At 50.1% G+C, this 9,443-nt stretch overlaps 1 protein-coding gene across 1 annotated transcript in view; it reads left to right on the top strand.

Annotated features, from left to right (window-relative positions):
* Positions 1 to 1,113: 1,113 nt before the first annotated feature.
* Positions 1,114 to 9,443, top strand: part of LOC135221024 (small subunit processome component 20 homolog) — a 44,121-nt gene continuing 35,791 nt past the window's right edge. Inside the window, exon 1 of the mRNA XM_064258749.1 lies at positions 1,114 to 1,366. The gene's annotated coding sequence lies outside the window, so the exon portion shown is untranslated. The remainder of the gene's footprint in view (positions 1,367 to 9,443) is intronic.

The following is a 9,443-nucleotide window of genomic DNA, read 5'->3' as shown; positions in this document are numbered from 1 at the left end:
ACCAATAACCTTTCCATTTCAATTATTAGACCTCTACGCTGCTTGGTTATCACTGTCGCTTTCATAGGAGCAGATCCTTTCACATGTTCAACAATGCGCTCTTTATCTTTGATAATGGTAGCAACGGTCGAACGGCTAAGGCCAAGCGAGCGGCCAATGTTTGTGGTGTTTCTCCCTTCTCAGATCGCTTTATAATGTCCACTTTAATTTCCATGGTGATGGCCTTTCTTTTCTTTGATGCACTACCATCAGAAGAGTCCGCCTTGCGCTTGGGAGCCATAACAAAGAGCAAAAAGTTACAAAATGATACAACACGAGGGAGAGAGAGGCAGCGTAAACAACCAAAAATGGCGTATGGGCGAGGAATGAGCGTAGCGAAGCGACGCCGTCCTCTCCCCCACAAAGCGTATTCTTCCGCCATGCACCCGGAACTAGTTCGCGTTTGTTTATGTCGCTTACGACGCTAAACCGCGTAAGACGGAACAACGCCATAATATTATTTTTTTTATATTTTTATGGGGCACGTTCGTAACCACGAAACATCGTAAGTCGAGGACGGCGTAACCCGAGGACTTACTGTATATATATATATATATATATATATATATATATTATATATATTAATAATAATAATAATAATAATAAAAACACTAAAATATAGAGAGAAATGTACTATATTTCAGAGACTGTTGTCTCTCTCTTTAGGTACGTATATATATATATATATATATATATATATATATATATATATATATATATATATATATATATACATATATATATATATATATATAATATACATGAATAAATAAGATTTAGGGGGCGCAATATATCATCATTATTATTCTTGCATGACTGGGAAGAAAATTCGATCATTGTTCAAGATTTCAAGTTTAAACTTAAAATCTCTCAAAAACTAATAGGTCTTAAAATGCATTGCATAGGACAAAAGGAGGAACACGGATAAATGGGTACTTTAAAGTGTACAGTTTTTTTAATTTGTCATGATTTAAACCAAGCCTAATCCTGATTTCAATATCAGGAATAAGATCATGCCAGGAAATGTCCATGAAGGGCTGTTACAAAGGCAAGAGTTTTCGTCGTCTTACCGTGTAAACATGCACAAACTCGTGGTTATCCTTTTGTGATGTTCCTCATTCAGCTATCTTTGCTTGCGTACTTAATTATTATTCAACACATTTGATCTTGCCAGGGTTTTTATGAGGGGTGTGTGAATGATAAATTGTCGGAAATCACTAATACCAACGAGCAGAACCGTATCAGGTGACAACACATCAATCCCCATACCATCGGTGCTTACCATGGCCCTAAACCCCCGTTGTGAATCTTTGACGTTGTAAAATAGGTAAGTAGTAGGCTAGTAGCACGGCAAATTAATGTTAAATATATTAGTATTAGCGATTCATATTAATGTAGGTACTATATTTGTAAAAACGTGAAGTACACTAGTTAGGAGGGTAAAAAACCGCATGGTACAGGGGTGGACCATGTACGATCAACGTATTAGCTTACACAACCCCCAAAAAAGTACATTATAACGCGTCCTGACATCGGAGATGGGCATCAGTCGCGACTTGTTGTTGGTGAGAAACGGAGCTAAATACCTCTACTCTCCTTTCGAAGTAAGTATTTTCTCCAAAGTTAGAAATTAAGGCCAAATTTTAAGATTCAAACAGAGGGTAGTGAAATGGTGGTACAAGGCAGTCCAAATCTCACCAAAACGCATTCAACATTTTTACTTACAACTCGAAATATTTAGAAGATTGACGCCATCTCGATGTTTACGGAGTCGCTTGTGTCAATAAACTTCCCATTTCCTGTGATACTAAATCCGCACACCAATTGCACACTCAGACGCTGGGGCACTTTCATCACAACAATCGGAACACGGTCCCTAACCGGCTTGTTTGTTAGTAAACAACTGTTTTGGTAGAAGACGACGACGAAGCGTGCACTTGGATAATTTTTTAAATAAATACTAATTAGGTACTACCTAGTAGTACCTAGCTAGTAGGTACTGTAGGGAATCACACAGATTTCAACATGGTGTGCATCATAACCTCTCAGGCTGCCGTGCTCTGGCCAGGTCAGAGGGAAATTGGCCCCCCTACTCCCAAATGTTTATACTACCTATCGTGCATACCAATACTAACAGGATAATGTGTGTACCTAGTAGCCAAGTACTACTAGGTACTACCTAGCTACCAAGTATGTACCTACTCCATGGCCAGGTCAGGGCACTGCGCCCTACCTGTGGTACCTAGGGTAAACAACCGAGTGGACTGGCCAACTCACCGACTACCGCGGTTTTGGCCGCCCTCCAAAAAAGTACTTTAACATATCCGGACACCGGAGATGGTCATCAGTTATGAGTTGTTGGTGGTGATAGCAGGAGCTCAAGACCTCTACTCTCCTTTCGAAGTACTAAGTATTTTCTCCAAAGTTAGAAATTAAGGTCATATTTTAAGATTTAAACAGAGGGCAATAAAAAGTGTGACCAAACGCAGTGCACACTACCCCAAAACGCTTTTGAAGTTTTTACTTACAACTCCAAATATTTCAAAGATTGACGCAATCTCGATGTATGCAGAGTCGCTTGTGTCAACAAACTTCCCATTTCCTGTGCTAAATCTGCACACCACTTGTACCCATAGACACTGGGGAACTTTCATCACAATAATCATAAACCCGACCTCTAACTAGTACTTATCCCAGGGGACTACGGCATTCTTTGCAGCGTTTTGCGCTCTTCAATTCTTTATCAGTTTTGTCAATTAGTATATGTTTACCCTCCAAACTGGGTATAAGACTTAGACAAAACTGGGGAAATAAGTGAAATTAGCGTATCTATTTGTAGTAAGTAGTATATATACATATTGCAGCAATTTTATCATTACTGCATTACTATGACAACTAGAATTCATGGAAACAGTTTGTAAATTCATCGGCGTATGTGTGAAGCTCCACTAGATTGGCAACAATGAGTCATTTTTCAGCGTCGTCTGCTCGTAAGTACCTATACATCAGAAATATTTGTAATTTTTGGGGTTAATTTGGTTGAAAAAAAAAAGGGATAATAGACATGAATTAAATAAACATTTTGAAGTAAAGTTAAACTAAATAATGAGTAAAGCAAACAATTAAGGGAATAAAGCTTTGCACCTCATGAACAGTGTAGTTGTCTGCCGCTCGTAACTGTCTTTGCGGAGTGAGTGCTTAGGAACCAGGAACAGCAACGTGGTTCAAGTGCAGTGTGGAGTGAATTAAGACCAAAATGTGTATAATTACAATCAAATAAGCACTGTGGAGTTTCAGTTGTGATGGCAGTAAGGATAAAACCACCGATTACAAGGTAAAAATTAATTCACTTCAAACCATGACCCCGGGAATAAAACGTTTCATACTTTCACTAATAGAGGCAACAAAATGTTGTTTTATTGTGCTGATTACAACTGCAATCTTGAGTAAGATTAATAAACATTACATATATACGCTAACATTGTTCAAATGAGTGCTGGGAACGCTGGGAGAGATGGTGGATTGTCTGTGGTTAGAACGGCCAGTCACTCGATTGCCGCCATGGGGTACAAGTGGTGTGCGGATTTAGCACAGGAAATGGGTAGTTTGTTGACACAAGCGACTCCGCAAACATCGAGATGACGTCAATCTTCGAAACATTTTTAGTTGTAAGTAAAAATTTCGAAAGCGTCATGGGGGTAGTGTGCACTGCGTTTGGTCACACTTTTCATTACCGTCTGTTTAATCTTAAAATATGGCCTTAATTTCTAACTTTGGAGAAAATACTTACTTCAAAAGGAGAGTAGAGGTCTCAAGCTGTTCCTTTCACCACCAACAACTCATGACTGTTGACCATCTCTTGTGTCAGGACATGTTAAAGTATTTTGTTCTGACACGTAATACGGTCCTTTACATAGGGAAAATACTTACAGCACCAGCTGGACCGGTCGTAAGCCTTCTAACAAGGTAGTTCGCTAGTAACTGCTTGTCTGATGGTCGGGAGTCCCGCCCAACTGAAGGGTAAACATTCACTTTGCTTTTAGCTGCTGTCGGATGAGGACGTGTGTTACCTCTCTGCCCGCCATCATTGTGAGCCTTTCAATACACCTTCAATACGAAGATTGATAACCTTGTATTGCTTTTTCTCTTACTGGTAGTACTTGTAGTGTGAATCCTCCATAAGTACTTACTAATTTGTTTTTTGATTGTGACTTGTGGTTTGCATCGTGTCAAGGAACATGCAAGCCCACGAGACTGAGAAGCCCCCCTGCCCCCCAACCAACTGGAGAGTATGTCCTGGTGTGGAGGGCCGTCATTGTGGGGCTTTTAGGTCCACCGAACATGTGGACCCCCATTTATTGTGTACTCGGTGCCGAGGGCGTGAGTGCTCTCGGGCTGAACCTTGTACGTAATGTGTGTATGTCATGGTTGGAAGAGCAGTGGGAGCGCTACGAGAGGAGGAGGAAGGTGCGTAAACCGGCCAAGGGGTCATCGGAAAGCTCTCCAGTGACACCTCTGGTTATGGACATGTCTTCCTCTTTGTTCCGATACGTAATACACCCTCGGTCCTTTAACAATAGGAAGTAGCTAGCGGCAGCTGGAACGGTCGTAAGCTTCGAACAAGGGGAGAACGTAGTTAACTGCTTGTCCGAATCGTCGCGCGCCGCGCGACTGGGAGGTAAACCACTTTTGCTTTCGGCCGTGTGTGGGAAGGACGTGTTCGCCATCGCTCTGCCCGCTTTGTCGTTTGCTTTGAGTTTGAGTATTTGCCTCTCTTTCTGTATAAATCAGGAGTGACTGTAAGTACTTTAACAATTCTATTGATCTTGCAATGAGTGAATTGGAAGAAATGGAGATATCACCGCGCCCTCCAGTCGCCCGTAGAGTGTGTCCCGGGCTGGAGGGGCGTAGATGTGGAGGTTTCAGGTCATTCGTTGACGTGGACCCCCACGAGGTTTGTACTCGTTGCCGGGGGCGAGAGTGCTCCCGCAACGAACCTTGTGTCATATGTATGAATTGGTCCGAGGCGCAGTGGGTGCTGTACGAGGGCAGGAAGAGACTTAGGCCGGCCAAGAAGTCATCGGAAAGTCCAGTGACTTCTTTGGTGACGGACACTTCGTCCTCTTTCCTGCCCCCCCCCGCCAGCCCCCACGTTTCGCGCCTTCCCCTGCGGGGGGGGTAGCGGAGTCCTTTTCCTCTCTCGATCCGTCGAGTGTGGATGAGGGCGCCCGCTACCCGGACGTACAGCTGTACTCGGGGTCTTCCGTCCGCTCTGGGGGGGGTGTTTCTTCCCCCAGGCGCGAGGAAGCCCCTCCAACTAACCCGACTATTGCTTCCGCAGGTGTGCCATCAGCGAAGGACGACTTGGGACAGGTGTGGGAGTCGCTGGGACTGCAGGGAGTGCCCAGCATCCAGGGGTTGCTTCAGCGGTTGGCGGGGTCGGCGGTGGTCACTCATGGTGCGGTGACCACCACTACTACCACAATAACGACACCAGCGTATGAGATGCCACCACATCTGGTATATACGCCCCATATAATGTCGGTGACACCCACGGTGGCTATACAAAAACCCATTGCTGCCGTGCCAAGGAGGACGGTGCCACCACCACCTGGATTTTTTCCTTTGCCGACCCCGGACTTCCGCTGCCCAAAGAGTACCCCCCTGGACCTGCCGCCAGTGCCACGGATGACGGTGACTGCCGACAGGACGCCTGGCTCTCCCGTGGTACCTGCCGTGCCTGCCGTACCTGTTGCCGTTCCAGCTACTCTTTCCCTTTCAGATCGGCCTGCACATTCCCTTTCAGATGTTCCTGCCGTTCCTGCTGTTCCCGGACCTGTTCCTGTTGTTCCTGCTGCTGGTGTTGCTGTCACAGTCTCAGGTCTTTCCGGACAGGTGCAGTCGGGCCCTGTTGCTTCGGCAACTGCCCCGGCTCCCTCCTGGATGGAAGACCTGACGTCTGTTCTGCGGAGCCTGGCGAAGAAGAAGAGGAAGAAGGTGTCGTCGTCGTCTTCATCGTCTTCTTCGTCGTCTGCTGCCTCTCCTTCCCCTTCGACTTCTAAGGCTAAACAGCCAAGAAGAAGAAAACGAAGAAGGCTGCCTCCTCCCCCCCTAAGAAGACTCCTTCGGGATCTTCTAAGGGCCCGGCTCGCTCAGGCGAGCTGGGGAGCTCTTCTGCTGGTCCTCCTGTTTCCTTCGGGGAACGGGGCCCGTCGCTTCTTCTGCAAAGAAGAAGTCGACGGGGACCAGAGGTGCACCAGCCTCGGCTGGTGCGTCCTCACCTGGTGCTAGCGGTTCTGCCGCTAAACCAGGTTCCGTCTCGGCCGCTTCTCGTTCGCGAGAAGCACCGAGTGGACGCTCTTCCAAAGAGGACCGTCCAGCCAAAGTTTTGACGCCCGAGCTCGCTCGCGTCAAGACAGCGGCGCGGAGCAGAAGACTGGCGAGAGTCGTGCACACGACTCGCGCCAGGCCAGTGGACGCTCTCGCAGCGATCAACTGGCTGCTCGGGCTGACGTGACGGTCGCCTGACCGGCCACGGGTTGAGGCGAGGAAGGAGTCCCCACGGCCGCCGGTACCAGCCACGGCTGGTACCAGCGGTTTGACGCGCCGAGAGGACGCTGGCCGGTCTCGACGCGACAGAGAGCCTAGCAGGTCACCCGTCCGCCGCTCCCGATCGGGATGGGCCGGGCGGAGACGGTGACCAGCGGCAGCTCGCCTGACGCTAGAGATCGGTCTCGACGTTCTCAGCCGAGCCAATCGCCCCAGGCGAGCGGCAAGGCTAGGCCTGCTGCTCGACCGTCACCTGCGGGATGGTTGACGATCAGCAGCAGCCCTGCCACGCAAGCTGGTCCTGCCAGCGAGCGAGGGGGGGAGCGTCAGGTCTGCCTCTCCCGTACCTTCAACCTCCTCGGGCTATACCGGGAGGAGCGAGGTACCAAAGGAGCGATCACGAGAGGTGCGCCGCTCGTGACCCAGCTATGACGCCGTAGGCTCAGGCACGGTCTTAGGATCCTACCGACCAGAAAGTACGCGCAAGTAGTTGGAGGCGACCGTCAGGGGTCTGTCGCTGTTCCTCCTTCTGAAGGAGGAGTATCGAGGGATATGCTCTTGCTGGAGGGACTGGAACGGTCCTACTCCACAAGACGCTGTAACGCCTGAGATACAGAGGAACTTCGCAGAGGTCATTAAGCTGATGCGTCTGCATAATGACCTTGCGGAAGGATCGCCGCTACCACCAGCAGAGCCCACGTCCCGGCTCGAATCATTTTGGGGTCCCAAGAGGGAGCCCAAAATGATGATGGGGTTGCCACGATCGGAGCTTGCGGACTCGGTCCTGGATCAGGTGGAGAATCTCGTCTCCGGACGGGAGGACTCGCTAAAATCCGGACGGTCCTCTAAGCTGCTTCCTCCTCCTCTACAGCGGCAGAGGCGATTTTACGTGCCATCGGAAGACCCGATACTGCCGAAACAGGTTAACCCGGAGTTAGCGAGGCTGACTCCAGGTGTGTCCCTGCAGGCAGCTCCTGTCAGAGAACCTATGGTTCTCGCAGCAGGAGGCACTTGCCCTGGAATCTACCGCTATGGCAGCATTCCAGGCAGTTTCCTGGTTGGATTTGTGGTCCCTCACAATATCCAAAGTAGCGGCCGGCTCTGGGAGTTCTGCTCTCGAAGACGACGCTTCTTTCAGGAGACTGTGCCAGTCTGGAGGAAGAGCAATCTCTTACCTCGCCCATCAGACTGCTAACCTGTGGGCCAACTTGGTTCTTCGACGTAGGGACGCAGTCCTTACCCGAGTGACCAAGCCGGGGGTCCGGGCGTGAGGCGGCACTCGGCTACGAAATGGACCTCTTAGGAGTTCCCCAGCTCTCTTTCCTGGAGAGATGGTGGACGCTGCGGTGGAACGGGCGGCGCACTGACGAGAGTGACCGCTTAGTCCACCAGGCAGTCTCGAAGGTTTCTGGGCAACCTCGAGTAACTGCGGCCAACCAAGAGCTTGGCTAGCGCTTCCACGGCGGCGAAGACGGTCAAAGCACCGTCCAAACCCCGTGTGAAGACTCCAGTTGTTTCAACTTCTGCTAGAGGAGGCCGCAACCAGCCCTCCTCCCAGCCCTCCTTTCCCCGAGGAGGTGCTGGAAAGAAGTCGAAACGAGGAGGGAAACGCTAGGGACGGCGTTCCCCTCACCTGCTGCCGGAAGTGGGGGGGTGCCTAGCGAGCCATTGGGCGACTTGGCAGCGCTACGGCCGCCGAGAACTGGATAGTAGACGTCCTTCGGGAGGGATATCTACTACCCTTCGAGTCTCGGGCCCCCCCTCATCTCCAAACCGGTCCATCTACAGACCTATGTCCGGGGATCAGCAAAGGACAACGCTCTTCGACAGGAGATCAAAGACCATGCTGGCGAAACGAGCTGTAGAAATCGTGGAGGACCAGTCACCGGGCTTTTACAGCCGCCTCTTCCTAGTGGAGAAGGCATCGGGGGGCTGGCGTCCGGTGATAGACCTCTCTCCCCTGAACCGCTTCGTTCGCACGACGCGGTTCACGATGGAGTCGGCACGCTCAGTGCTCGACCCGATCAGGGGGAACGATTTCATGCTTTCAGTGGACCTGAAGGACGCGTATTTTCAAATACCCATCCATCAGTCCTCCAGAAAGTACCTCCGCTTCATCTTCGACGGGACGGTGTACCAATTCAGGGCACTTTGTTTCGGTCTCTAAACCGCCCCACAGGTGTTACGCGAGTGTTCACTCTGGTGTCGGCTTGGGCCCATTCGAACGGGATACGTCTTCTGAGGTATCTCGACGATTGGCTAGTCCCTGGCAGCGTCCGCTCGCAGTTGCTACAGGACAGAGATCGACTCCTCAAGTTTTGTCGCGATCTGGGGATCGTGATAAACTACGAGAAGTCCGACCTCGAACCCAAGCAGAAGATGAAGTACCTGGGTATGCTGATAGACACGGTAGCAGGGCAAGTCTTTCCCGCAGACTTGCGTATCAGCAAATTCAGGGAGGCAGCCGGCCGGTTCCTGTCTCGCAGGAACAGGCAGCACAGCAATGGCAAGTCGTGATCGGCCATCTGTCGTCACTCGAGAAGTTAGTCCCTCACGGGCGTCTTCACCAGTGGAGACTAAGGGAGAGTTGGTCTCAGGCCAAGGATCCTCCTTACTTTCCCGTGGCTATCACGGACAAGGTGAGGCAGGACCTAGCCTGGTGGCTCGACGACAAGAACCTCTTAAGAGGAGTGCCCATACGCACTCCCCCCCCCCGGAGATGCTTCTGTTCTCAGACGCATCGACCGAGGGATGGGGCGCACACCTGGAGGAGTTGCTGACTGCAGGTGTGTGGGACCGTCACGAGAAGCACCTTCACATCAATGTCCTGGAACTCAAGGCGGCGTTCAACGCTC

The sequence above is a fragment of the Macrobrachium nipponense genome, chromosome 20 (genome assembly GCF_015104395.2).
Source record: "Macrobrachium nipponense isolate FS-2020 chromosome 20, ASM1510439v2, whole genome shotgun sequence".
NCBI lineage: Eukaryota > Metazoa > Arthropoda > Malacostraca > Decapoda > Palaemonidae > Macrobrachium > Macrobrachium nipponense.
Note: the sequence above shows the minus strand (reverse complement) of the source record. Positions and strands in the feature narration are given on the sequence as shown.